The 26,933-nt window shown below is 53.6% G+C and overlaps 6 non-coding genes across 6 annotated transcripts; 5 read left to right on the plus strand and 1 right to left on the minus strand.

The window, feature by feature from the left end:
* The first annotated feature begins 1,140 nt into the window (after window positions 1-1,140).
* trnat-agu (transfer RNA threonine (anticodon AGU)) lies at window positions 1,141-1,214 on the plus strand. Its single transcript has one exon. It is a non-coding gene; the product is annotated as a tRNA-Thr (tRNA).
* Window positions 1,215-10,953: 9,739 nt separating this feature from the next.
* trnat-agu (transfer RNA threonine (anticodon AGU)) lies at window positions 10,954-11,030 on the plus strand. Its single transcript has one exon. It is a non-coding gene; the product is annotated as a tRNA-Thr (tRNA).
* A 1,398-nt stretch (window positions 11,031-12,428) lies between these two features.
* trnat-agu (transfer RNA threonine (anticodon AGU)) lies at window positions 12,429-12,501 on the plus strand. The gene has a single exon. It is a non-coding gene; the product is annotated as a tRNA-Thr (tRNA).
* A 3,447-nt stretch (window positions 12,502-15,948) lies between these two features.
* On the plus strand, window positions 15,949-16,021 carry trnat-ugu (transfer RNA threonine (anticodon UGU)). The gene has a single exon. It is a non-coding gene; the product is annotated as a tRNA-Thr (tRNA).
* A 3,231-nt stretch (window positions 16,022-19,252) lies between these two features.
* Window positions 19,253-19,325, minus strand: trnat-agu (transfer RNA threonine (anticodon AGU)). Its single transcript has one exon. It is a non-coding gene; the product is annotated as a tRNA-Thr (tRNA).
* Window positions 19,326-23,260: 3,935 nt separating this feature from the next.
* trnat-agu (transfer RNA threonine (anticodon AGU)) lies at window positions 23,261-23,333 on the plus strand. Its single transcript has one exon. It is a non-coding gene; the product is annotated as a tRNA-Thr (tRNA).
* Window positions 23,334-26,933: the final 3,600 nt, after the last annotated feature.

Raw genomic sequence — 26,933 nt, forward strand, 5'->3', positions numbered from 1 at the left:
ACAGTGGGAACTGGTGTTCTCCACTCTCTGTCCTGTGACAGTGGGAACTTGTGCTCTCCAATCTCTGTCCTGTGACAGTGGGAACTGGTGCTCTCCAATCTCTGTCCTGTGACAGTGGGAACTGGTGTTCTCCACTCTCTGTCCTGTGACAGTGGGAACTGGTGCTCTCCACTCTCCCGTCATGTGACAGTGGGAACTGGTGTTCTCCACTCTCTGTCCTGTGACAGTGGGAACTGGTGCTCTCCACTCTCCCGTCCTGTGACAGTGGGAACTGGTGCTCTCCACTCTCTGTCCTGTGACAGTGGGAACTGGTGCTCTCCACTCTCTGTCCTTTGACAGTGGGAACTGGTGCTCTCCACTCTCTGTCCTGTGACAGTTGGAACTGGTGCTCTCCACTCTCTGTCCTGTGACAGTGGGAACTGGTGCTCTCCACTCTCCCGTCCTGTGACAGTGGGAACTGGTGTTCTCCACTCTCTGTCCTGTGACAGTTGGAACTGGTGCTCTCCACTCTCTGTCCTGTGACAGTGGGAACTGGTGCTCTCCACTCTCCCGTCCTGTGACAGTGGGAACTGGTGCTCTCCACTCTCTGTCCTGTGACAGTGGGAACTGGTGCTCTCCACTCTCCCGTCCTGTGACAGTGGGAACTGGTGCTCTCCACTCTCTGTCCTGTGACAGTGGGAACTAGTGCTCTCCACTCTCCCGTCCTGTGACAGTGGGAACTGGTGCCCTGGAACAACAGGCTTATTTTCCTCTTTTCCCTTCCCCCTATCTCTGTCACTCCTTCCCCTCTCGCTCCCCTCTCCCTCTATCTCTTCCCCCTCCCCCTCTATCTCTTTTCTTCTCCTTTTCTCTCTCCCTTTCCCCATCCAGAAGCAGAGAATAAGTGAGAGAGACACGGAGAGAGAGTGAGAGGCAGGGAATGAGACAGAGAGACAGAGAGATTGGGACAGAGTGTGACTGAGTTGCCTTGGGATGTTTTACTACGTGAAAGACACGATATATCGATGTTGAGAGGCGAATATTGAAGAGACGGAGGCAGGAGTCTGGGGAATGAGACACAATCTGAGCGTTTCACTGACCACTCCTCATTCTTCAAACACACAGCACTAACTGGGGAATGACCCACAGCCCAAGGCAGGTGGGTCCATAGCTCAGGGGTTAGAGCACTGGTCTAGTAAACCAGGGGTTGTGGGTTCAAATCTCACTGAGGCCTGCTCAAAATGAGCTCAGTATTTAAATTAACAAGGAGCTTTATTTGTAAATTATGAAACTGACCCTGTCACCACAGGCTCTCCCCTTTCTCCCTTCTCTCTCTTGTACCTCTTCACTTCCCTCTCTGTCCATTTCCCTTCCCCCCACTCTCTCACCCTGCCATTCTCCATTCTCTCTGTCCCCTTCCTCCGAGAGAGAGAGAGCTCAGAGCAGGTAGCTGGGCCCTACGAAAACTGAGCTCAGTATTTAAATTCACCATCAATTGACAAGGGCTTGAATTATAAATATTAAAAAGCTCTGAGACCGACCCTGGAACTGCAGGCTCTTGATTTATCTCTTCCCTTCCTCCTCTCTCTATCATTTCCCTTTATTTTTCTCGCTCACTCTCCTTCCCCTTTCTCTCTCCCTTCCCACCCCCCACTTCCTCTCTCTCACCTTCCCCTTCTCTATTTCCTTCCCTCTCTGACCATCCTCTCCCTTTTCCCCCACTCCATTTCTTTCTTCCTCTGTCTCCCCTGTGTACCGCTCCTTCTCACCCCTCCACTCACTCTCCTTCACCCTTTCTCTCTCCCTTCCCCCCTTTCCCACTCTCTCTCCCCTTCCTCTCCCTTTCCTTCCCCCTCTATCTCTCTCCATCCCTCTCTCCTTCTCTCTCTCCTTCCCGCTCACTCTCTCCCTTTTCCCTTCTGACTGTAACTTTCTCGCTCCCCTTCCCATCTCTCGCTCCCCTTCCCATCTCTCTCACCCCTCCCCATCTCTCTCACCCCTCCCCATCTCTCTCACCCCTCCCCATCTCTCGCTCCCCTTCCCATCTCTCGCTCCCCTCCCCATCTCTCGCTCCCCTTCCCATCTCTCTCACCCCTTCCCATCTCTCGCTCCCCTTCCCATCTCTCGATCCCCTTCCCCTCTCTCTCTCTCCCCTTCCCCTCTTTCTCTCCCCTTCCCATCTCTCGCTCCCCTCCCCATCTCTCTCTCCCTTTCCCCTCTCTCTCTCTCCCCTTCCCCTCTCTCTCTCCCCTTCCCATCTCTCGCTCTCCCCTTCCCCTCTCTCTCTCCCCTTCCCATCTCTCGCTCCCCTCCCCATCTCTCTCTCCCTTTCCCCTCTCTCTCTCTCCCTTTCCCTCTCTCTCCCCATTCCCCTCTCGCTCTCACTTTCCCTTTACCATTTTCACTCTCTCCCTCTGCCTTTCTTCCCCTCTATCTCCCCTCCCTCCTCTCTCTCTCTCTGCCCTTCCCACTCACGAGACAGAAAGAAAGTGAAAAAGATACAGAGAGAGAGAGTGACACAGAGAAAGTGAGAATGAGAGAGAGACAGAGAGAGTGAGCGAGAGAGAGAGAGAGACAGAGAGAGTGAGCGAGAGAGACAGAGAGATAGAGAGAGAGAGAGAGAGAGAGAGACAGACAGAGAGAGATTGAGCCAGAGTGTGACTGAGTTGCCTTGGGCTATTTTATCTCCCTCCCTTCCCCTTCACTCTCTCTTCCCCCCTCTCCCTTTTCCCATCTCTCTCACTCCTTTCCCTCTCATGACGCCTTCTCACTCTCCCCTTCCCTCTCTGTCTCCACTCCCATCTCTCTCTCACCTCCCCTCTCTCCACTTCACTCTCTCATTCCTCCTCCTCTCTCTCCCTTCCCTCCTCTCTCTCTCACTCTTATCCCTCTCTCCGCTTTCCCCTCTCTGCCACTCCCATCTCTCTCTCCCTCCCTTCTCTCCACTTCTCTCTCTCCACTCCCCCCTCTCTCTCTCCCTTCCCCTCCCCCTCTCTCTCTCGTCCCCCTTCACTCTCTCTTCCCCCTCTCTCCCTTTTCCCATCTCTCCTGAACTCGCTGTCAATCGGCGACAGGCCGACACCATCAACAGGAACCGACTCACTTCGCAGTTTAAATACAGCCCACAGCACTTTCACTTTCTGTGACCAGTCTGTGACCAAGTCTTCTTCATATCCAGTCTGAGAGCCACCGATATTTGTTTTAGATTTGTTGCGGGATATGGCCGTCGATAGCAAGGCCGGCATTTATTGCCCATCCCTAATTGCCCCTGGAGAAGGTCATGGTGAGCAGCCTTCTTGAACACAACTGAGGGCCTCACTTGACCGTTTCACAGGGGCAGTTAAGAGTCAAACCCACATTGCCGTGGGTCTCAATATTCCTCGCTGCCGTGCTCCACCTCACAGTCAACAAGCTCCCCGCTGGAGTGGAACTAAACTACAGAACCAGTGGGAACCTGTTCAACCTTCGCTGTCTCCAGGCCAGGTCCAAGACCACCCTGTTATCATCCCCTGGGAAAGTCATCGCTAGAGTCCTCCTCAACCGTCTTCTCCCTGTGGCCGAGGAGCTCCTCCCGGAGTCACAGTGCGGGTTTGGTCCCCTACGGGGTACAACGGACATAGAATCATAGAAACATAGAAACTAGGTGCAGGAGTAGGCCATTCGGCCCTTCGAGCCTGCACCACCATTCAATATCATGGCTGATCGTGTAACTTCAGTACCTCATTCCTGCTTTCTCGCTTTCCCCGTCTCTCACTCATTCCCCTCTCCCTCCTTCCCACTCCGTCTCCTCACCCTCTCTCCCCTCCCTCTCTCTCTCTTCGCTTTCCTTTCAGATTCTCCCCTTCTCCCTCTCCCTCCCCTGCATCCTTCCTCTCTGTCCTTCCACTTTCTCTCTCCCAGTCCCCCTTCCTCCCTTCCACACTCTCTCTCCCCTTCCCATTGGGGTGATCGACCAGACAAACGCACCCTTCCGTCAACGTTACCGAGATGGCGCGAGACGAGAAGGCGCGATGAAACAATCCCGCCCTTCCCCTCCCTCTCTCCCCTTGCCCTCTCTCCCACTCCTTCCACTCTCTCTCCCCTCTCTCTCCTTCCCCTCTCTCTCCCCTTCCCCTCTCTCTCCCCTTCGCCCTCTCTCTCCCCTTCTCCCCTCTCTCTCCCCTTCGCCCTCTCTATCCCCTTCCCCCTCTCTCTTCCCTTCCCCCTCTCTCTCCCCTTCACCCTCTCTCTCCCCTTCTCCCCTTCTCCCCTCTCTCTCCCCTTCGCCCTCTCTCTTCCCTTCTCCCCTCTCTCTCCCCTTCCCCCTCTCTCTCCCCTTCCCCCTCTCTCTCCCCTTCTCCCCTCTCGCTCCCCTTCCCCCTCTCTCTCCCCTTCCCCCTCTCTCTCCCCTTCCCCCTCTCTCTCCCCTTCCCCCTCTCTCTCCCCTTCCCCCCTCTCTCCCCTTCCCCCTTGCTCTCCCTTTCTCCTCTCCCATCTCTCTCTCTCCAATTCCCTCTCTCTCTCCTCCTCCCATTGCTCTCCCCTTCCCCACTCTCTCCCCTTCCCCTCTCTCTCTCTCCCCTACCCCTCTCTCTCTCCCCTTCCCCCTCTCTTTCCCTTCCCCCCTCTCTCTCCCCCTTCCCCCTCTCTCTCCCTTCCCCCCTCTCTCTCCCCCCTTCCCCTCACTCTCTCCCCTTCCCCCTCTCTCTCCCCTTCCCCCTCTCTCTCCCCCTTCCCCCTGTCTCTCCCCTTCCTCCTCTCTCTCCCCTTCGCCCTCTCTCTCCCTTCGCCCTCTCTCTCCCCTTCGCCCTCTCTCTCCCCTGCTCCCCTCTCTCTCCCCCCTTCCCCTCTCTCTCCCCCCTTCCCCCTGTCTCTCCCCCCTTCCCCCTGTCTCTCCCCTTGCCCTCTCTCCCACTTCTTCCACTCTCTCTCCCCTCTCTCTCCTTCCCCTCTCTCTCCCCTTCCCCTCTCTCTCTCACCTTCGCCCTCTCTCTCCCCTTCGCCCTCTCTCTCCCCTTCGCCCTCTCTCTCCCCTTCTCCCCTCTCTCTCCCCTTCTCCCTCTCTCTCTCCTTCCCACACACTCTCCCCTTCCCCCTCTGTCTCTCCCCCTCTCTCTCCCCTTCCCCCTCTCTCCCCTTCCCCCTTGCTCTCCCTTTCCCCTCTCCCATCTCTCTCTCTCCAATTCCCTCTCTCTCTCCCCTCCCATTGCTCTCCCCTTCCCCACTCTCTCCCTTTCCCCTCTCTCTCTCCCCTTCCCCTCTCTCTCTCCCCTTCTCCCTCTCTTTCCCTTCCCCCCTCTCTCTCCCCCTTTCCCTCTCTCTCTCCCCTTCCCCCTCTCTCTCCCTTCCCCCCTCTCTCTCCCCCCTTCCCCTCTCTCTCCCCTTCCTCTCTCTCTCCCCTTCCCCTCTCTCTCCCCTTCGCCCTCTCTCTCCCATTCTCCCCTCTCTCTCCCCTTCCCCCTCTCTCTCCCCTTCGCCCTCTCTCTCCCCTTCGCCCTCTCTCTCCCCTTCCCCTCTCTCTCCCCTTCACCCTCTCTCTCCCCTGCTCCCCTCTCTCTCCCCCCTTCCCCCTCTCTCTCCCCCCTTCCCCCTGTCTCTCCCCCCTTCCCCCTGTCTCTCCCCTTGCCCTCTCTCCCACTTCTTCCACTCTCTCTCCCCTCTCTCTCCTTCCCCTCTCTCTCCCCTTCCCCTCTCTCTCTCACCTTCGCCCTCTCTCTCCCCTTCGCCCTCTCTCTCCCCTTCGCCCTCTCTCTCCCCTTCTCCCCTCTCTCTCCCCTTCTCCCACTCTCTCTCCTTCCCACACACTCTCCCCTTCCCCCTCTGTCTCTCCCCCTCTCTCTCCCCTTCCCCCTCTCTCCCCTTCCCCCTTGCTCTCCCTTTCCCCTCTCCCATCTCTCTCTCTCCAATTCCCTCTCTCTCTCCCCCTCCCATTGCTCTCCCCTTCCCAACTCTCTCCCCTTCCCCTCTCTCTCTCCCCTTCCCCTCTCTCTCTCCCCTTCTCCCTCTCTTTCCCTTCCCCCCTCTCTCTCCCCCTTTCCCTCTCTCTCTCCCCTTCCCCCTCTCTCTCCCTTCCCCCCTCTCTCTCCCCCCTCCCCTCTCTCTCCCCTTCCTCTCTCTCTCCCCTTCCCCTCTCTCTCCCCTTCGCCCTCTCTCTCCCATTCTCCCCTCTCTCTCCCCTTCCCCCTCTCTCTCCCCTTCGCCCTCTCTCTCCCCTTCTCCCCTCTCTCTCCCCTTCCCCCTCTCTCTCCCCTTCCCCTCTCTCTCCCCCTTCCCCCTGTCTCTCTCCTTCCTCCTCTCTCTCCCCTTCACCCTCTTTCTCCCCTTCCCCTCTCTCTCCCCTTCCCCCTCTCTCTCCCCTTCCCCCTCTCTCTCCCCCCTTCCCCCTGTCTCTCTCCTTCGCCCTTCTCTCTCCCCTCCACACTCTCTCTCCCCTTCCCACACTCTCTCTCCTTCCCCCTCTGTCTCCCCCCTTCCCCCTGTCTCTCCCCTTCCCCCTCTCTCTCCCCTTCCCCCCTCTCTCCCCTTCCCCCTTGCTCTCCCTTTCCCCTCTCCCATCTCTCTCTCTCCAATTCCCTCTCTCTCTCCCCCTCCCATTGTTCTCCCCTTCCCCTCTCTCTCTCTCTCCCCTTCCCCTCTCTCTCTCCCCTTCCCCCTCTCTTTCCCTTCCCCCCTCTCTCTCCCCCCTTTCCCTCTCTCTCTCCCCTTCCCCCTCTCTCTCCCTTCCCCCCTCTCTCTCCCCCCCTTCCCCTCACTCTCTCCCCTTCCCCCTCTCTCTCCCCTTCCCCCTCTCTCTCCCCTTCCCCCTCTCTCTCCCCCCTTCCCCCTGTCTCTCCCCTTCCTCCTCTCTCTTCCCTTCACCCTCTCTCTCCCCTTCCCCTCTCTCTCCCCTTCGCCCTCTCTCTCCCCTGCTCCCCTCTCTCTCCCCTTCCCCCTCTCTCTCCCCCCTTCCCCCTGTCTCTCCCCTTCCCCCTCTCTCTCCCCCCTTCCCCCTGTCTCTCCCCTTGCCCTCTCTCCCACTTCTTCCACTCTCTCTCCCCTCTCTCTCCTTCCCCTCTCTCTCCCCTTCCCCTCTCTCTCTCCCCTTCGCCCTCTCTCTCCCCTTCGCCCTCTCTCTCCCCTTCGCCCTCTCTCTCCCCTTCTCCTCTCTCTCTCCCCTTCCCCCTCTCTCTCTCCTTCCCACACTCTCTCCCCTTCCCCTTCTGTCTCCCCCCTTCCCCCTGTCTCTCCCCTTCCCCCTCTCTCTCCCCTTCCCCCCTCTCTCCCCTTCCCCCTTGCTCTCCCTTTCCCCTCTCCCATCTCTCTCTCTCCAATTCCCTCTCTCTCTCCCCCTCCCATTGCTCTCCCCTTCCCCACTCTCTCCCATTCCCCTCTCTCTCTCCCCTTCCCCTCTCTCTCTCCCCTTCTCCCTCTCTTTCCCTTCCCCCCTCTCTCTCCCCCCTTCCCACTGTCTCTCCCCTTGCCCTCTCTCCCACTTCTTCCACTCTCTCTCCCCTCTCTCTCCTTCCCCTGTCTCTCTCCCCTTCCCCTGTCTCTCTCCCCTTCCCCTCTCTCTCCCCTTCTCCCCTCTCTCTCCCCTTCCCCCTCTCTCTCCCTTCCCCCTCTCTCTCCCCCCTTCCCCCTCTCTCTCCCTTCCCCCTCTCTCTCTTCCCTTCCCCCTCTCTCTCCCCTTCCCCTCTCTCTCTCTCTCTCTCCCCTTCCCTCTCTCTCCCCTTCCCCCTCTCACTCCCATTCCTTCTTTCTCCCCTTCCCCACTTTCTCCCCTTCCCCTCTCTCTCCTCTCCCCCTCTCTCTCCCCTTCCCCTCCCTCTCTCCCCCCCTTCCCCTGTCTCTATCCCCTCCCCCATCGCTCTCACCTTCCTCCCTCTCTCTCCCCTTCCCCCTCGAGAGACAGAGAAAAAATGAGAGAACGAGAGAAAGAGACACAGAGAGCAAACCCAGCGCAGGTGGCTCCATAGCTCATGGGTTAGAGCATTAGTCCAGTAAACCAGGGGTTGTGGGTTCAAACCTCACTGGGTACTGCTCAAAATTAGCTTAATATTTAAATTCACCATTAGTCAACAAGGGTTTAATTATAAATATCAACCAGCTCCAAGACTGCCTCTGGAACAGCAGGCTTGTCTCTCTGACACACTCTCTCCCACTTCCCCATCACAAACTGTTCTCCATCTGCTTTCCCTGCCTATTGCCTTTCCTTTCAGATTCTCCTCTTCTCCCTCTCTCTCCCTTCCCATTGGGGTGATTGACCAGACAAACGCACCCTTCTGTCAACGTTACCGAGATGGTGCAAGACGCGAAGTCATGATGAAACATTCCCTCTCTCTCCCCTTCCCCTTCCACTCTCTCTTTTCCCTTCACCTCTCTTTCCTGCTCCTTCCCCGGTCTTTCCCAGCAGAGCTGGCTCCATAGCTCAGGGGTTAGAACACTGCTCTAGTAAACCAGCAGTTATGAGTTCAAATCTGACTGGGGCCTACTCAAAGTTCACTCAGTATTTAAATTCACCATCAATTAACAAGGGGTTAAATTATAAATATTAAACAGCTCCAAGACCAACCCTCAAACTGCAGGCTCTTGATCTCTCTCTCTGCCTTCCCCATCACTGCCTTTTATTTTTCTTCTCTCGCTCTCCTCCCCCCCTCTCCCTGTCTCCCTTTCCCCCCGTCCCCTGTCTCTCGCCCTCCCTTCCCACTCTCCACTTCCTCTCTCTCCCCTTCCCCGTCTCTATTTCCGTCCCTCTGTACTCATCCTCTCCCGTTCCCCCGCTCCATTTCTTTCCTCCTCTGTCTCTCCTGTGTCCCGCTCTCTCTCTCTCTCCTCCACTCACTCTCCTTCCCCCTTTCTCACTCCCCCTTTCTCTCCCCCTTCCTCCCCTCCCCTTCCTCTCCCTTTCCTTCCACCTCTATCTCTCTCCAACCCCCTCCTTCTCTCTCCCCTCTCCCTTCCTTACCCTTCACTCTCTCTTCACCCTCTCTCTCTGTCACTCCTTCCCCTCTCACGACCCCCTCTCGCTCTCCCCTTCGCCCCTCCCTTCTCACTCTCCACTCCCCTCTCTGTCTATCTCCCCTTTCCCCTCTCAGCACACTACCCCAGTCCCATGTGCAAAGTTAAAGCACATGAGATTGGGGGTAGTGTGCTGACGTGGATTGAGAACTGGTTGTCAGACAGGAAGCAAAGAGTAGGAGTAAACGGGTACTTTTCAGAATGGCAGGCAGTGACTAGTGGGGTACCGCAAGGTTCTGTGCTGGGGCCCCAGCTGTTTACATTGTACATTAATGATTTAGACCAGGGGATTAAATGTAGTATCTCCAAATTTGCGGATGACACTAAGTTGGGTGGCAGTGTGAGCTGCGAGGAGGATGCTATGAGGTTGCAGAGTGACTTGGATAGGTTAGGTGAGTGGGCAAATGCATGGCAGATGAAGTATAATGTGGATAAATGTGAGGTTATCCACTTTGGTGGTTAAAAACAGAGAGACAGACTATTATCTGAATGGTGACAGATTCGGAAAAGGGGAGGTGCAACGAGACCTGGGTGTCATGGTACATCAGTCATTGAAGGTTGGCATGCAGGTACAGCAGGCGGTTAAGAAAGCAAATGGCATGTTGGCCTTCATAGCGAGGGGATTTGAGTACAGGGGCAGGGAGGTGTTACTGCAGTTGTACAGGGCCTTGGTGAGGCCACACCTGGAGTATTGTGTACAGTTTTGGTCTCCTAACCTGAGGAAGGACATTCTTGCTATTGAGGGAGTGCAGCGAAGGTTCACCAGACTGATTCCCGGGATGGCGGGACTGACCTATCAAGAAAGTCTGGATCAACTGGGCTTGTATTCACTGGAGTTCAGAAGAATGAGAGGGGACCTCATAGAAACGTTTAAAATTCTGACGGGTTTAGACAGGTTAGATGCAGGAAGAATGTTCCCAATGTTGGGGAAGTCCAGAACCAGGGGTCACAGTCTAAGGATAAGGGGTAAGCCATTTAGGACCGAGATGAGGAGAAACTTCTTCACCCAGAGAGTGGTGAACCTGTGGAATTCTCTACCACAGAAAGTAGTTGAGGCCAATGCACTCAATCTATTCAAAAGGGAGTTAGATGTAGTCCTTACTACTAGGGGGATCAAGGGATATGGTGAGAAAGCAGGAATGGGGTACTGAAGTTGCATGTTCAGCCATGAACTCATTGAATGGTGGTGCAGGCTCGAAGGGCCGAATGGCCTACTCCTGCACCTATTTTCTATGTTTCTATGTTTCTATGTCTATGTTTCTATGTTTCCCTTCCCCCTCTCTTTCCCCCATTCCCTCACCGTACCATTCTCTCTCGCCTTCCCCCTCTATCTCTCCCCTCCCTCTCTCCCTTAACCCCTCTCTTTCTCCCTTTCCTCCTCTCTCCCCTTCCCTCTCGAGAGACAGAGAGAACGAGAGAGAGAGACACAGAGAGCCAGGCCAAGGCAGGTGGCTCCATAACTCAGGGGTTAGAGCTATGGTCTTTTTAAACCAGTAGTCGTGGGTTCAAATCTCACCAGCACCTACTCAAAATTAGCTCAGTATTTAAATTCATGGTCAACTAGCAAGGGCTTTAATTATAAATATTAACCAGCTCCAAAACCGACCCTGGAACAACAGGTTCCTTTTTACTCTTTCCCCTTTCCCCTATCTCTCTCACTCCTTCCCCTCTCTCCCCCCTCCCCCTCTATCTCTTCCCCTCTCCTTTTCTCTCTCCCCTTCCCCATCCAGAAGCAGAGAAAAAGTGAGGGAGACACGGCGAGAGAGAGAGAGGCAGAGAATGAGAGAGAGACAGAGAGATTGGGACAGGGTGTGACTGAGTTGCCTTGGGATGTTTTACTACGTGAAAGGCCCGATATATCGATGTTGAGAGGCGAATATTGAAGAGACGGAGGCAGGAGTCTGGGGGATGAGACACAATCTGAGCGTTTCACTGACCCCTCCTCATTCTTCAAACACACAGCACTAACTGGGGAATGACCCACAGCCCAGGACATGTGGCTCCATAGCTCAGGGGTTAGAGCACTGGTCTAGTAAACCAGGGGTCGTGGGTTCAAATCTCACTGGGGATGCTCAGTATTTAAATACACTGCCAATTAACAAGGACTTTAATTATAAATATTAAACAGCTCCAAGACAGACCCTGGAACTGCAGGCTCTCGATTCCTCTCTCTCTGCCTTCCCCATCACTGACCTTTATATTTCTCTCTCGTTCCGTTCACTCTCCTTCCCCTTTCTCTCTCCCAGTCCTGTTTCATCCCTTGCACTGTCTTTCTCACCCTTCCCACTCTCCACTTCCTCTGTCTTTCCTTCCCCCTCTTTCTCTTCCCATCCTCTCTGCCTTTCTCCCTTTCCTCCTCTTTCTCTCTTTCTTTCTCTCCCATTCCCCCTCCCTCTCCCCGTCCCCTCTCGTTCTCACTTTCCCTTTCCCCTTTTCACCCTCTGTCTTTCTTCCTCTCTCTCCCCTCCCTCCTCTCTCTCTCTGCCCTTCCCCCTTGAGAGACAGAGAGAGAGTGTGTCGGGGTGTGTGTTGTTCACTGATTGTTAGACCTCGGAACTTCTAGTGGGGAGAGGACAACACATGGAACAACATTTTAGGCTTAACCCAGGGTCCGTTTTATTACACAACAAAAAACCGACTAAAAACTACAGGACGAGACTGCTGAGAGAAATCGACTGAAGACATACAATCACCATTCCTGGCTGTAGTTATTGTAGGTTTGTGGTTGTTGGTTCCGTGACCGGTCGGTTCTCCTTCTATCCGTTCTCTGCAGCGCCTCTTCCTTTCGTCTCCTTCTGTCTCTCTGTTTGTCCTTTTGCTTCATCTTTCCACCTCCTGCTTGTGTACCTTCCTGCTCCTTCCTGCTTGACCAGCTCTGCTGGGCAGGGCCACATTGACCGCATGGTCCCCAGACACGAGACTCCCCAAAGCAAGCGCTCGAATCGGAACTCCCACACGGCAAGCGAGACAAAGGTGGGCAGAGGAAACGTTACAGGGACACCCTCAAAGCCTCCCTTGATAAAATGCAACATCCCCACCGACACCTGGGAGTCCCTGGGCCAAAGACCAGTCCGCCCGAAGTGGAGGAAGTGCATCCGGGAGGGCGCTGAGCACCTCGAGTCTCGTCACCGAGAGCGTGCAGAGACCAAGCGCAGGCAGCGGAAGGAGCGTGCGGCAAACATAATCACATAATAAATAGGAGCGAGAGAAAGTTAGAGAGTGAGATTGAGAGCGACAGAGAGCCAGAGAGAGAGTGACGGAGAGACAGAGAGACAGAGAGAGAGTGAGAGAGACAGAGAGATTGAGGCAGAGTGTGACTGAGTTGCCTTGGGATGTTTTACTACATGAAAGACCCGATATATCGATGTTGAGGAGTCTGGGGGATGAGACACAATCTGAGCGTTTCACTGACCCCTCCTCATTCTTCAAATACACAGCACTAAGTGGGGAATGAGCCACAGCCCAGGGCAAGTGGTTCCATAGCTCAGGGGTTAGAGCACTGGTCTAGTAAACCAGGGGTTGTGGGTTCAAATCTCACAGGGACCTATTCAAATTGCCTCAGTATTTAAATTCATCATTAATTAACAAGGGGTTTAATTATAAATATTAAACAGCTCCGAGATGGACTCTGGAACAACAGGCTCCAAATCTTTCTCTGCCCTCCACATCTGCACAACCTGTTCTACATTTTTATCTCGCTTTCCCCATCTCTCACTCATTCCCCTCTCTCACCCTCTGCTTTCTCCTCTTTCTCCTCCCTCTCTCTATCCCCTTCCCGCTCTTACACACTCGTTACCCTCTCTCTCGCTCCTTCCCCCCTCTCTCTTATTCCTTCACTTTTCTCTCTCCCTTTCCCCTCTCCTCTTCTCGTCTCTCTTATACTCTCTCTCCCCTTCCAAATCTCTCTCCCTTCCCCATCACGACCCGCTCTATAGCTTTTTACCCCTCTCTCCCTTTCCTGCGATCTCGCTTTCCCCGTCTCTCACACATTCCCCTCTCCCCCTTCCCCCTCCCTCGCCTCACCCTCTTTTCTTTGCCACTCTCTCCCCTTCCCTCACTCACACCTTCCCCTCTCGCTCCCCCTTCCACTCTCTCTCCCCATCCCCTCCCTCTATTTCCCCTTTCCCTCTCTCTTCCTCCCCCTCTCTCCCCTTCCCCACTCTCTCCCCTTCTCCTCCCTCCCTTTCGCCTCCCCTCTCTCGCTCCCCATTCACTCTCTCTTCCTCCCTCTCTCGATCCTTCCCCACTCTTTCCCCTTCCCCCTCTCTCTCACGCCTTCCCCACTCTCTCCTCTTCCCCACTCTCTCCCCTTCCGCCTCTCTCTCACTCCTTCTGTTATGTATGTAAACCTGTAATTACCATGTCTAACCACCAGAGGGCTTGGAGTCCAAAGTGATCCCACAATCCCTTGGGAGCACCTGTATATAAAGAGGCCTCACAGGCTGGAGAGGCACTCTGAGATCTGCAATACAGGACTACGGTCACACTTACTTTGAGCTCGCAGCATCTAGTCTGACTCTTTGTTCACGACATAACAACAGGCGACGAGGTACAGATGAAGAATCCCAATGCAACAATGTGGAGAACTGTGAGCATCCTGGAGAAATTTTCGGAGGGTGAAGATTGGAAAACCTTCGTGGAACGACTTGACCAATACTTCGTGGCCAATGAGCTGGAAGAAGAAGCGAACACTGCCAAATGAAGGGTGATCCTCCTCACTCTACAAGGGAGTGTAAATCACCAGAGAGACTTAACCTGTGATCCCAATAAGATTTTGGGGGGGAGGTGATGTCATGTATTCAACTATCATTGTAACCCATGTATAAGCTGACCTAAGTTGTACACCTTGAGAACATTGACCACAAGGGGGTGAGCTTGTGGGAGACACTCCTAACCTGGACTTTCAGGTATAAAAGGGGAAGTTCCACCCACCTTCATCACTTGAGGTGTTGGTAATAAAGGTAACTGGTCACAGAGTGACCTTCTCTTAAGTATGGGCCTCTAGTGCATTTATACTGTATAATAAGGATATATTACAAGTCTTCTTCATATCCAGTCTGAGAGCACAAATATTTGTTTTAGATTCGATCCTGGAATGTGGCCGTCGCTCTCTGCACCCACTCTCCCTTCCACCTTCCCCCCAGCTCTTTCCCCGACCCTTCCTCCTCTCCTCCCTCTCTCCCCTTCTGCCTTTTCACTCTCCCCTCTCATCTCTCCCCTCCACCCCCTCTTTCTTTTCCCGTTCCTTTTAGACTCTGCTCTTCTCCCTCTCTTCCCCTTCTCCTTCTCTCTCCCCTTCCTCACTCTCTCCCCTTCCCCTCTCTCTCCCCTTCCCACTCTCTCTTTTCCCTTCCTTTCTTCCTCTCTGTCCCCTCTCTCTTGCTACCCTTCCCTCGAGAGACAGAGAGAGTGTGTATGTCAGGGTGTGTGTTGTTCACTGATTGTTAGACCTTGGAACTTAGAGAGAGATAGAGGTGGAAGGAAAAGGGGAGGTGCAAAGAAACCTGGGTGTCATGGTACATCAGTCATTGAAGATTGGCATGCAGGTACAGCAGGCGGTTAAGAAAGCAAATGGCATGTTGGCCTTCATAGCGAGGGGATTTGAGTACAAGGGCAGGGAGGTGTTGCTACAATTGTACAGGGCCTTGGTGAGGCCACACCTGGAGTATTGTGTACAGTTTTGGTCTCCTAACCTGAGGAAGGACATTCTTGCTCTTGAGGGAGTGCAGCGAAGGTTCACCAGACTGATTCCCGGGATGGCGGGACTGACATATCAAGAAAGACTGGATCAACTGGGCTTGTATTCACTGGAGTTCAGAAGAATTGGAGGGGACCTCATAGAAACATTTAAAATTCTGACGGGTTTAGACAGGTTAGATGCAGGAAGAATGTTCCCAATGTTGGGGAAGTCCAGAACCAGGGGTCACAGTCTAAGGATAAGGGGTAAGCCATTTAGGACCGAGATGAGGAGAAACTTCTTCACCCAGAGAGTGGTGAACATGTGGAATTCTCTACCACAGAAAGTAGTTGAGGCCAATTCACTAAATATATTCAAAAAGGAGTTAGATGTAGTCCTTACTACTAGGGGGATCAAGGGGTATGGCGAGAAAGCAGGAATGGGGTACTGAAGTTGCATGATCAGCCATGAACTCATTGAATGGTGGTGCAGACTCGAAGGGCTGAATGGCCTACTCCTGCTATGTTTCTATGTTTCTATGTCTATGTTTCTATGTTTCCCTTCCCCCTCTCTTTCCCCCACTCCCTCACCGTACCATTCTCTCTCGCCTTCCCCCTCTATCTCTCCCCTCCCTCTCTCCCTGAACCCCTCTCTTTCTCCCTTTCCTCCTCTCTCCCCTTCCCTCTCGAGAGACAGAGAGAAAGTGAGAGACAGAGAGAACGAGAGAGAGAGACACAGAGAGCCAGGCCAAGGCAGGTGGCTCCATAACTCGGGGGTTAGAGCACTGGTCTTGTTAAACCAGTAGTCGTGGGTTCAAATATCCCGAGGGCCTACTCAAAATTAGCTCAGTATTTAAATTCATGGTCAATTAACAAGGGCTTTAATTATAAATATTAACCAGCTCCAAAACCGACCCTGGAACAACAGGTTCCTTTTTTCTCTTTCCCCTTCTCCCTATCTCTCTCACTCCTTCCCCCCTCTCCCCCCTCCCCATCTATCTCTTCCCCTCTCCTTTTCTCTCTCCCCTTCCCCATCCAGAAGCAGAGAAAAAGTGAGGGAGACACGGCGAGAGAGAGAGAGGCAGAGAATGAGAGAGAGACAGAGACAGACAGAGAGATTGGGACAGAGTGTGACTGAGTTGCCTTGGGATGTTTTACTACGTGAAAGACCCGATATATCGATGTTGAGAGGCGAATATTGAAGAGACGGAGGCAGGAGTCTGGGGGATGAGACACAATCTGAGCGTTTCACTGACCCCTCCTCATTCTTCAAACACACAGCACTAACTGGGGAATGACCCACATCCCAGGGCAGGTGGTTCCATAGCTCAGGGGTTAGAGCACGGGTCTTGTAAACCAGGGGTCGTGGGTTCAAATCTCACTGGGGCCTACTCAGTATTTAAATTCGCTGTCAATTAACAAGGACTTTAATTATAAATATTAAACAGCTCCAAGACAGACCCTGGAACTGCATGCTCTCGATTCCTCTCTCTCTGCCTTCCCCATCACTGCCCTTTATATTTCTCTCTCGTTCCGTTCACTCTCCTTCCCCTTTCTCTCTCCCAGTCCTGCTTCCTCCCTGACACTGTCTTTCTCACCCTTCCCACTCTCCACTTCCTCTGTCTTTCCTTCCCCCTCTTTCTCTACCCATCCTCTCTGCCTTTCTCCCTTTTCCCCCCTTTCTTTCTCCCTTTCCCCTTCTTTCTTTCTCTCCCATTCCCCCTCCCTCTCCCCGTCCCCTCTCGTTCTCACTTTCCCTTTACCCTTTTCACCCTCGGCCTTTCTTCCTCTCTCTCCCCTCCCTCCTCTCTCTCTCTACCCTTCCCCCTTGAGAGACAGAGAGAGAGTGTATCGGGGTGTGTATTGTTCACTGATTGTTAGATCTCGGAACTTCTAGTGGGGAGAGGACAACACATGGAACAAAATTTTAGGCTTAACCCAGGGTCCGTTTTATTACACAACAAAAAACCGACTAAAAACTACAGGACTAGACTGCTGAGAGAAATCGACTGAAGACATACAATCGCCATTCCTGGCTGTAGTTATTGTAGGTTTGTGGTTGCTGGTTCCGTGACCGGTCGGTTCTCCTTCTGTCCATTCTCTGCAGCGCCTCTTCCTTTCGTCTCCTTCAGTCTCTCTGTTTGTCCTTTTGCTTCATCTTTCTACCTCCTGCTTGTGTACCTTCCTGCTCCTTCCTGCTTGACCAGCTCCGCTGGGCAGGGCCACATTGTCCGCATGGTCCCCAGACACGAGACTCCCCAAAGCAAGCGCTCGAATCGGAACTCCCACACGGCAAGCGAGACAAAGGTGGACAGAGGAAACGTTACAGGGACCACCCTCAAAGCCTCCCTGATAAAATGCAACATCCCCACCTACACCTGGGAGTCCCTAGCCAAAGACCAGTCCCGCCCGAAGTGGAGGAAGTGCATCCGGGAGGGTGCTGAGCACCACAAGTCTCATCGCCGAGAGCGTGCAGAGACCAAGCGCAGGCAGCGGAAGGAGCGTGCGGCAAACCAGTCCCACCCTCCCCTTCCCTCAACAACTATCTGTCCCACCTGTGACAGGGACGGTAATTCCAGTATTAGACTGTTCAACCACCTGAGAACTCACTTTTAGAGTTGAAGCAAGTCTTACTCGATTCCGAGGGACTGCCGATGATGGTGATATTTATATCCACAGTAAGAATAAGTTCCCTGCTGGGCTGGTGTCCGATGAATGCATCTGGATCGATGCAGTGATTTGTTTAACTGGCTGTGCTGAGGAGTTTGACTGGCTACTAATTTGCACACAGAGTCGACAGTGTAAAAGATAACTCCTTATCCTTAATGCCTTTTTATCCAAAAATGTGCATTTCCTTGGGTCCTTTATAGTCCTGTTTTCTTGCAGACCTTTAGTCTCTGGGGGGAACTGTGTTACCCCCTGTGGCCAATCAACTGTGGGACTCCCCGGATAGACAGTATCAATCTCTTTGTCTGTATGTATAACCAAGTTCAGTCCTTGACCTCAGCCATTGCTTTTAATGGGTCATGTGTCACCACTTGCCTTCCCCCTCCCAGGTAGTCCAAACATTTTTACTTTAAAATAGTTTGTTCGTGGTCTCTTCCTGTGCCTTGTTCCAAGAAAAATATGTGTACCCTTACAGGTGAGAGAGACACAGAGAGAGAGAGAGAGTGAGAGACAAAGAAACAGACAGAGAATGAGAGAGACAGGGAGATGGAGAGACAGAGAGATTGAGAGAGAAAGAGAGAGAGAGAGAGAGAGACAGAGAGATTGGGGTAGAGTGTGACTGAGTTGCCTTGGGATGTTTCACGATGTGAAAGTCCCGATATATCGATGTTGAGAGGCGAATATTAGAAGAGACGGAGGCAGTAGTCTGGGGGATGAGACACAATCTGAGCGTTTCATTGACCCCTCCTCATTCTTCAAACACACAGCACTAGCTGGGGAATGACGCACAGCCCACAGCGGGTGGCTCCATAGCTCAGGGGTTAGAGCATTGGTAGAGCAAACCAGGGGTCGTGGGTTCAAATCTTACTGGAGCCTACCTAAAATTAGCTTGGTATTTAAATACCTCTCTCTCTTTTCCCTTTCCGACCGATTCTCCCCCTCTCTCTCTCACTCCTCCCCTCTCTCTCTCCCTTCCCCATCACGACTCGTTCGATATCTTTTTCTCACTTCTTCCACTCTCTCTTTTCCCTTCCCCTCTCTTTCCTGCTCCTTCCCCTGTCTTGTACAGGGCAGGTGGCTCCTTAGCTCAGGGGTGAGAGCACTGGTCCAGTAAACCAGGGGTCGTGGGTCCAAATCTCACTGGGGCCTACTCAAAATTAGCTCAGTATTTCAATATCTGTCTCTCTCTCTCTCTCTCCCCTGAACTTCTCTTTCCCCTTCCTCCCTCCCTCTTTTTTCCTCCTCGCAGTCTCCCCTCCCCCCCTCTCTCTCACTCCTTCAGGCGCAGGCCATTGGGAAAAGCATAATTCGGTCAGGCAGAGTCAGCATAGATTTATGTTTGGGAAGTCATGTTTGACTAATTTGCTGGAATTCTTTGAGGATGTAACCAACAGGGTGGATAAAGGGGAACTCATTTTAAGAGAGAAAGCAAGTCTTCCTCGATTCCGAGGGACTGCCTCTTGCAATTTCTGTCAGCTTGTAATGTTTGTAGCGCCACATTGAGGATGTGGACGCATTGTGTACTGCAAGTGCAGAGTTAATAATAAACAGAATTCGGCGGGTTTCCGGAGACTTCCGAGAGAGCTGCGCGCCATGTTAGGAAGCTGTGTGTGCTGTGCCCTGTGAATATATCACACCCATGCTGATGATGTTAGAGACAAAGAGTGAGAGAGAAAGAGAAAGTCAGGTTGAGAGATTGAGTGAGAAGGAAAAAGAGTAAGGGAGAGGCATAATCCCATTTGGCCCATCGTATCCACACCGACCGGCCAAGAGCACTTTCCAGCCTCATCACACTTTCTAGCTTGAGGTCTGTTAGTTGCAGCATTTCAAGTACTTTTTAAATGTAGTCAAGAACAAGCCCATAGTTCCACAGTCAGTCTGGGAGCTGTTTAATATTTATAATTAAAGCCCTTGTTAATTGGCAGTGAATTTAAATACTGAGCTAATTTTGAGTCGGCCCCAGTGAGATTTGAACCCACAACCCCTGGTTTACTGGACCAGTGCTCTCACCCCTGAGCTATGGAGCCACCTGCCTTGGGCTGTGGGTCATTCTCCAGTTAGTGCTGTGTGTTTGAAGAATGAGGAGGGAAATGGTCCACGGTGTCCAGGGCCACGCCGTGGATCTTGATGACTGGGGGGCAGTGCTATGCGGCGAGGACAGGTTGGTGGAGGACCTTTGTCTTACGGATGTTTAGTGTAAGGCCAGTGCTTTCGTACGCCTCCGTAAATACATTGACTATATCCTGGAGTTCAGCCTCTGAATGTGCGCAGATTCAGGCGTCGTCCGCGTACTGTAGCTCGACGACAGAGGTTGTGGTGATCTTGGTGATCATCGATTCCATTCATGCCGCTTCAAAGGGTACGTTTGCAAGGGCTGTGGAACAATGGGACACCTCCAACGTATGTGCAGGCGAGCTGCAAACCCTGCTAATCCTGCAAACCACCTTGTTGCAGAGCAGGACAGATCCACGGCGGAACACGATGAACCAGAGCCTCAGACCGAGGAGGCAGAGGTATATGGGGTGCACACATTTACCTCAAAGTGTCCCCCGATAATGCTGAAGGTTGAATTAAATGGGCTCCCGGTGTCCATGGAGCTGGACACGGGCGCGAGCCAGTCCATAATGAGCAAAAAGACTTTCGATAAGTTGTGGTGCAACAAGGCTTCAAGGCCAGTCCTGACTCCCATTCGAACCAAACTTAGAACGTACACAAAGGAACTGATTCCCGTAATCGGCAGTGCTACCGGAAAGATCTCCTACGATGGAGCGGTGCACGATTTACCACTGTGGGTGGTACCGGGCGATGGCCCCACGCTGTTCGGCAGGAGCTGGCTGGGAAAGATACATCCGTCGACGACACCTCATGTGCCCAGGTCCTAAGCAAGTTCCCCTCGCTGTTCGAACCAGGCGTCGGGAAGTTCCAAGGAGCAAAAGTGCAGATCCATTTAATTCCGGGGGCGCGACCCATCCATCACAAGGTGAGAGCGGTACCTTACATGATGAGAGAGAGGGTGGACATTGAGCTGGACAGGCTGCAACGAGAGGACATCATTTCGCCGATCGAATTCAATGAGTGGGCCAGTCCGATCGTTCCAATCCTCAAGGGAGACGGCACCGTCAGAATCTGTGGTGATTACAAAGTAACTATCAATCGTTTATTGCTGCAGGATCAATACCTGCTACCAAAGGCTGATGACCTATTTGTCACGCTGGTTGGGGGGGAAAACATTCACGAAGCTGGACTTGACCTCGGCCTACATGACGCAGGAGCTGGTGGAATCTTCGAAAGGCCTCACCTGCCTCAACACGCACAAAGGTCTTTTCGTTTACAACAGATGCCCGTTTGGGATTCGATCGGCCACGGCGATATTCCAGAGGAACACGGAAAGCTTGCTGAAGTGGGTCCCGTGCACCGTCGTCTTCCAGGACGACATCTTGGTTACAGGTCGGGACACCGTCGAGCATTTGCAGAACGTGGAGGAGCTCCTTAGTCGGCTTAATCGTGTGGGGCTCGGGCTGAAATGCTCGCAGTGCGTTTTCCCGGTGCCTGAAGTGGAGTTCCCGGGGAGAAGAATCGCGGCGGACGGCATCAGGCCCACCGATTCGAAGACGGGGGCAATCGAGAAGGCACCGAGACCACGGAACGTGACGGAGCTGCGGTCGTTTCTAGGACTCCTGAACTATGTTGGTAACTTCTTACCGGGTCTTGTCACATTGTTAGAACCCCTGCACCCTCCACTGCGTAAGGGAGATGAATGGGTCTGGGGTAAAAGCCAAGAAAATGCCTTTGAGAAAGCTAGGAAGCTGTCATGTTCAAACAAATTGCTTGTGTTGTACGATCCATGTAAACGTTTGGTACGAGCATGTGATGCGTCGTCGTACGGGGTCGGGTGTGTATTGTAACAAGCGAATGAATTTGGGAAATTGCAACCGGTTGCTTATGCAACCAGAAGTCTGTCTAAGGCCGAGAGGGCCTGCAGTATGATCGAGAAAGAAGTGTTAGCGTGTGTTTACGGGGTAAAGAAAATGCATCAATATCTGTTCGGGCTCAAATTCGAATTGGAAATCGACCACAAGCCACTTATATCCCTCCTTTCTGAAAATTAGGGGATAAATACGAACGCACCGGCCCGCATCCAGAGATGGGCGCTCACGTTGTCCACATACAACTACACCATCCGCCACAGGCCAGGCACAGAAAACTGTGCCGATGCTCTCAGTAGGCTGCCATTGCCCACCACCGGGGTGGAGATGACACAGCCCGCAGATTTAGTTATGGTAATGGAAGCATTCGAGAGTGAGCAATCACCTGTCACCGCCCGACAGATTAGAACCTGGATGAGCCAGGGCCCCTTACTGTCCTCAGTAAAAAGCCGTGTGCTCCACGGGAGTTGGTCTAGTGTCCCGTTAGAGATGAACGAAGAAATAAAGCCATACCAGCGACACAAAGATGAAATGTTTAGACAGGCAGATTGCCTCCTATGGGGCATTTGGGTAGGTATGCCAAAAAAGGGCAGGGGCACTTTCATTAGTGATCTCCACAGTACCCACCCAGGCATTGTAATGATGAAAGCGATAGCCAGATCCCACGGGTGGTGGCCCGGTATCGATGCAGACTTAGAGTCCTGTGTGCACAACTGTAATACATGTTCCCAGTTAAGCAACGCACCCAGGGAGGCGTCCCTAAGTTTATGGTCTTGGCCCTCCAAACCGTGGTCTGGGGTTCATGTCGACTATGCAGGCCCATTCTTGGGGAAAAATGTTTTTAGTGGTTGTAGACACGTACTCCAAATGGATCGAATGTGTGATAATGCCGGCAAGCACGTCCGCTGCCACCATCGAAAGCCTACGGGCCGTGTTTGCCATGCACGGCCTGCCTGATGTCCTTGTAAGCGACAATGGGCCGTGCTTTACCGGTGCCGAGTTCAAGGAATTCATGACCCGCAATGGGGTCAAACATGTCACGCCTGCCCCGTTTAAGCCAGCGTCCAACGGTCAGGCAGAACGAGCAGTTCACACAATCAAGCAGAGCTTGAAAAGGGTAACTGAAGGCTCACTGCAGACTCGCTTGTCCCGAGTCCTGCTCAGTTACCGCACAAGACCCCACTCACTTACCGGGGTCCCTTCCACTGAACTGCTGATGAAAAGGGCACTTCAGACAAGGCTCTCGTTAGTCCACCCTGATCTACACGAACAGGTAGAGAGCAGGCGGCTTCAACAGAATACATAACGTGATCGCACAAATGTGTCACGTGAAATTGAAGTAAACGATCCTGTATTTGTGTTGAACTATGGACAAGGTCCCAAGTGGATTGCTGCCACTGTTTTGGCCAAAGAGGGGAGCAGGGTGTTTGTGGTCAAACTCGCAAATGGACTCACCTGCAGAAAACACTTGGACCAAATCAAACTGAGATTTACAGACTATCCAGAACAACCCACAACACACTCTACCGTCCGTCCAACACACAAACGTAGCAACCGACCCAGCGGTTGACCACAAAGCAGAACCCATCACCCCCCAGCAGTCCAGCAAGGCCAGCTGCACAGCAGCCCAGCGAATGATTCAACAACACCAGCATTTGCACCGAGACGATCAACCAGGGCAAGGAAGGTCCCAGATCGACTCACATTGTAAATAGTTACACTATTGACTTTGGGGCAGGGGGCAGGGGGGAAGTGTTGTTACGAATGTAAACCTGTAATTATCATGTCTGACCACCAGAGGGCTTATCTCCTGGAGTCCCAAGGGATCCCACAATCCCTTGGGAGCACCTGTACTTAAGGAAGCCTCACAGGCTGGAGAGGCACTCTGGAGACCTGTGATAAAGGACTAAGGTCGCACCTTACTTTGAGCTTGCAGTATCTCATCTGACTCTTGATTCAAGACAGAACACCTTCCACTCTCTCTTTTCCCTGTCCCTCTCTTTCCTGCTCCTGCCCCTGAATTTACCAGAGCAGGTGGTTCCATAGCTCAGGGGTTAGAGCACTGGTCTAGTAAACCAGGGGTCGTGAGTTCAAATCTCACTGGGGCCTACTTAACATTAACTCAGTATTTAAATACTTCTCTCTCTCTCTTCTCCCATTCCGACTGATTCTTCGCTTTCCCTGTCTCGCACTCCTTTCCTTTAACTGCTCTCCTTTCCCTTCTGCTCTCTCTCTTCTTCCCAGTTTCCTCTTCCCCCTCTCTCTTCCTCCTCTCTCATTTCTCTTCCCCCTTCCACTCTCTCTTTACCCTTCCCCTCTCTTTCCTGCTCCTTCCGCTAACTTTCCCAGAGCTGGTGATTCCATAGCTCACGGGTTAGAGCACTGGTCTAGTAAACCAGGGGTCGTGAGTTCAAATGTCACTGGGGCCTACTCAGTATTTAAATGCCTCTCTCTCTTCTCCCATTCCGACAGATTCTTCCCTTCCCCATCACAGCTCTTTTTACCCCTCTCTCCCTTTCCCGCTATTTCGCTTTCCCCGTCTCGCCCTCCTTTCCCTCACTCGCATCAACCGCTCTCCTTCCCCATTTCTCCCCTTCCACTCTCTCTCTCCCCTTCCCCTCTCTCTCTCTCCCCTTCCACTGTCCCTTCTTCCCAGTCTCCTCTTCCCCCTCTCTCTCTCTCCTTCCACTCTCTCTTTACCCTTCCCCTCTCTTTCCTGCTCCTTCCGCTGACTTCTCTAGCGCAGGTGGTTCCATAGCTCAGGGGTTCGAGCACTGGTCTAGTAAATCAGAGGTCAGGGGTTCAAATCTTGCTGGGGCCTACTCAAAATTAGTTTAGTGTTTAAATACCTGACTGATCACCCCCGGACCCTCCCCTTACCGCAAGGACCACATCCAACTCCCTCCTGAACATATCCAATGAACTGGCATCAACAACTCTCCGCGGCAGGGAACCCCACAGACCAACAACTCTCCGAGTGAAGACGTCTCTCGCAAACAGCCCACCCCCATCCCAATAGCGTGCCCCACCCCGGCTCAGGACCCATCCAACACCGGGTATACTGCCCCAACACCCAACACGGCCCGTCCCGTCAGAATCCTCCCCAAATGCCGAACACCCCGGATGTTGAGCACCCAGCCCCCGCGAAGCCAACCACACCACATCCACCAATCGCCATCTGCGCAGTCAACCTGAACACTCCCTGCACCGAGGCACAGAGCCCCCAGGCCCGACCGTCCAACACACTTTGCCCCCCGCCCCCCCCCCCCCCCAGAACTTCGCTGCAATGTGGCCCCTCCGAGCCCCTGCCCCTCAATCCCCCAACCCTGTCTCCATTCATCTTCCCTCTGCCTCCCCGCACAGGCCCCCACCTTGGGGGCAGTAAACTTCTGGGGCTGGGAATTTTAGCTCCCGCCGCAGAATTGGCCTGACCACCCCTCAATGGAAGCAGCGTGCAATTTCCCACACTCCACTTCCTTTGCGGGCACGGCCGGATGTTCATGTGACAGTGGGAACTGGTGCTCTCCACTCTCTGTCCTGTGACAGTGGGAACTGGTGCTCTCCACTCTCTGTCCTGTGACAGTGGGAACTGGTGCTCTCCACTCTCTGTCCTGTGACAGTGGGAACTGGTGTTCTCCACTCTCTGTCCTGTGACAGTGGGAACTGGTGTTCTCCACTCTCTGTCCTGTGACAGTGGGAACTGGTGCTCGCCACTCTCTGTCCTGTGACAGTGGGAACTGGTGTTCTCCACTCTCTGTCCTGTGACAGTGGGAACTGGTGCTCTCCACTCTCTGTCCTGTGACAGTGGGAACTGGTGCTCTCCACTCTCTGTCCTGTGACAGTGGGAACTGGTGCTCTCCACTCTCTGTCATGTGACAGTGGGAACTGGTGTTCTCCACTCTCTGTCCTGTGACAGTGGGAACTGATGCACTCCACTCTCCTGTCCTGTGACAGTGGGAACTGGTGCTCTCCACTCTCTGTCCTGTGACAGCGGGAACTGGTGCTCTCCAGTCTCTGTCCTGTGACAGTGGGAACTGGTGTTCTCCACTCTCTGTCCTGTGACAGTGGGAACCGGTGCTCTCCACTCTCTGTCGTGGGAACTGGTGCTCTCCACTCTCCCGTCCTGTGACAGTGTGAACTGGTGCTCTCCACTCTCTGTCCTGTGACAGTGGGAACTGGTGCTCTCCACTCTCTGTCCTGTGACAGTGGGAACTGGTGCTCTCCACTCCCCCGTCCTGTGACAGTGGGAACTGGTGCTCTCCACTCTCTGTCCTGTGACAGTGGGAACTGGTGCTCTCCACTCTCTGTCCTGTCACAGTGGGAACTGGTGTTCTCCACTCTCTGTCCTGTGACAGTGGGAACTGGTGCTCTCCACTCTCTGTCCTTTGGGAGCTGGTGCTCTCCACTCTCTGTACTGTGACAGTGGGAACTGGTGCTCTCCACTCTCCCGTCCTGTGACAGTGGGAACTGGTGTTCTCCACTCTCTGTCCTGTGACAGTGGGAACTGGTGGTCTCCACTCTCTGTCCTGTGACAGTGGGAACTGGTGCTCTCCACTCCCTGTCCTGCGACAGTGGGAACTGGTGCTCTCCACTCTCAGTCCTGTGACAGTGGGAACTGGTGCTCTCCACTCTCTGTCCTGTGACAGTGGGAACTGGTGCTCTCCACTCTCTGTCCTGTGACAGTGGGAACTGGTGCTCTCCACTCTCTGTCCTGTGACAGTGGGAACTGGCGCTCTCCACTCTCTGTCCTGTGACAGTGGGAACTGTTGCTCTCCACTCTCTGTCCTGTGACAGTGGGAACTGGTGCTCTCCACTTTCTGTCCTGTGACAGTGGGAACTGGTGCTCTCCACTCTCTGTCCTGTGACAGTTGGAACTGGTGCTCTCCACTTTCTGTCCTGTGACAGTGGGAACTGGTGCTCTCCACTCTCTGTCCTGTGACAGTGGGAACTGGTGCTCTCCACTCTCCCGTCCTGTGACAGTGGGAACTGGTGTTCTCCACTCTCTGTCCTGTGACAGTGGGAACTGGTGGTCTCCACTCTCTGTCCTGTGACAGTGGGAACTGGTGCTCTCCACTCTCTGTCCTGTGACAGTGGGAACTGGTGCTCTCCACTCTCAGTCCTGTGACAGTGGGAACTGGTGCTCTCCACTCTCTGTCCTGTGACAGTGGGAACTGGTGCTCTCCACTCTCTGTCCTGTGACAGTGGGAACTGGTGCTCTCCACTCTCCCGTCCTGTGACAGTGGGAACTGGTGTTCTCCACTCTCTGTCCTGTGACAGTGGGAACTGGTGGTCTCCACTCTCTGTCCTGTGACAGTGGGAACTGGTGCTCTCCACTCTCTGTCCTGTGACAGTGGGAACTGGTGCTCTCCACTCTCTGTCATGTGACAGTGGGAACTGGTGTTCTCCACTCTCTGTCCTGTGACAGTGGGAACTGGTGCTCACCACTCTCCCATCCTGTGACAGTGGGAACTGGTGCGCTCCACTCTCTGTCCTGTGACAGTGGGAACTGGTGCTCTCCACTCTCCCATCCTGTGACAGTGGGAACTGGTGTTCTCCACTCTCTGTCCTGTGACAGTGGGAACTGGTGGTCTCCACTCTCTGTCCTGTGACAGTGGGAACTGGTGCTCTCCACTCTCTGTCCTGTGACAGTGGGAACTGGTGCTCTCCACTCTCAGTCCTGTGACAGTGGGAACTGGTGCTCTCCACTCT

This window comes from Pristiophorus japonicus, unplaced genomic scaffold (assembly GCF_044704955.1).
Source record: "Pristiophorus japonicus isolate sPriJap1 unplaced genomic scaffold, sPriJap1.hap1 HAP1_SCAFFOLD_536, whole genome shotgun sequence".
NCBI classification, from domain to species: domain Eukaryota; kingdom Metazoa; phylum Chordata; class Chondrichthyes; family Pristiophoridae; genus Pristiophorus; species Pristiophorus japonicus.